The sequence below is a fragment of the Puma concolor genome, chromosome B1 (assembly GCF_028749965.1).
Source record: "Puma concolor isolate L17-30 chromosome B1, mPumCon1.1.hap2, whole genome shotgun sequence".
In the NCBI taxonomy this organism is placed as follows: domain Eukaryota; kingdom Metazoa; phylum Chordata; class Mammalia; order Carnivora; family Felidae; genus Puma; species Puma concolor.
In genome coordinates this window covers 126,385,485-126,387,068 of record NC_141670.1, presented here as the reverse complement: position 1 = coordinate 126,387,068, position 1,584 = coordinate 126,385,485, and the positions used below count along the sequence as shown (strand labels likewise).

General features: G+C 37.1%; 1 pseudogene; it reads left to right on the top strand.

Moving 5' to 3' along the window:
* The first annotated feature begins 401 nt into the window (after positions 1-401).
* Positions 402-720, top strand: LOC112858310 (large ribosomal subunit protein eL42-like; annotated as a pseudogene).
* The last annotated feature ends 864 nt before the right edge of the window (positions 721-1,584 follow it).

Genomic DNA, 1,584 nt, shown 5'->3' with positions numbered 1-1,584 from the left:
GTCAAGTCTTTCTACCACTGATAGTGACTAGGATGACAATCTTTATCTTCTCTTCTGGCAAACAAGCACTGCATGATTATATAGAAGTCTCTGCCCTCATGTGGTTATGGCAAAACTAGTCTCCAGCCAAGGGTGGTGTTTGAAATAACCCTTGCTCACTCACAGACAAGAGTGTAACCTCACACAACGTACTCACAACGACGTCTTATGTGTTTTAAGAGTATAAATATACACTAATTGAATAAGAAAATATTTGAATATTGCCCTCATGTATCAAAAAGAGAGATGGTCAGTTAGAACCCTAGGGTTTGGACATGGCTTACAGATGTGTTTTCTTTTGCCCACCACCTTTCTTGCAAAAAGAGATCTTTTTTACCCATGATGATAGCGTTCTTGCAAACATGGGGAATGTTCCTAAAACCCACAAAACTTTTTGCAACAAGTGTGGCAAGCACCAACCCCACAAAGTGACAGAGTACAAAAAGGCAAAGATTCTCTTTATGCCCAGGGAAAGAGGCATTTTGACAGGAAACAGAGTGGCTACAGTGGGCAAACTAAGCCAATTTTCCAGAAACAGGCTAAAACGAAGATAAGATTGTGCTGAGGCTTGAATGTATTGAGCCACAAGTGCAGATCTAAGAGAACGCCGGCTGTTAAGAAATGCAAACATTCTGAACTGGGAGGAGACAGAAGGGCAAGGGTCAAGTAATTCAGTTCTAAGCTTCATATTTTGTTATATTATGAAGACAACAGAACCTAGAGGTTATATTCAAAAGAAGAGGAAGAGGAAGAAGCAGAAGAGAAGGAGAAGAAGGAAAAGGAGAAGAAGAAAGAGAAGGAGAGGAGAGATTTTAGATTTAAAGAAAACTCCCTTATTATTAGCTTCTCTTAAAACAGAAAAATCTGGCAACAATTTGCCCACATTCTTGTACAGTGACAATCCGCAATACACAAACAGTCAATGGTACTTCATGCAGGTTATTTGTTCTTTGGTTGGCCACAGTCTCCACCATTCCCTATTGTTTATTGCTTTTCACCTTCCTTCATGTATTTCACCTCTCTAGCCTTTGACTATCAAGACAATTAAAACAAGCACATACTAATTTACCATTCTGACTACTAAGTCATTCATTAAATAAAGCTTTTTAGTCAAAATGACTGAACCACTTATGAATGGAAACAGGCTAACTATGATACATGCATCTCACAGTAGCATTGATCCATTGCTTGCCAAATGTCAATGTATATACATTATTTTTAATTAATGGTAGATTTCCAGGTCAAATAATTAAAGGATTAAGGAAGAGAGTAATTGCTTAGATAAATTGAAATTGATTACCTTTTCCAAGCACAGAAGCATAAGAACATTTTGGTTGGGGAAAGCCAATGTAAACAATTTAACTACCTTATGGACACAAGTGATTCAATTTTCAATTTATAAGATGTCCAGCTACAAGTGAGTTTACCCATTATCACTACCCATAATCTCCACAATCTCGATTCATTTTCAAAATGACAAATATGCATAGTGTTGGTAATTTTACTGAATCCTGTTTTATATTACTTGGCTTCACAGAAATTGTG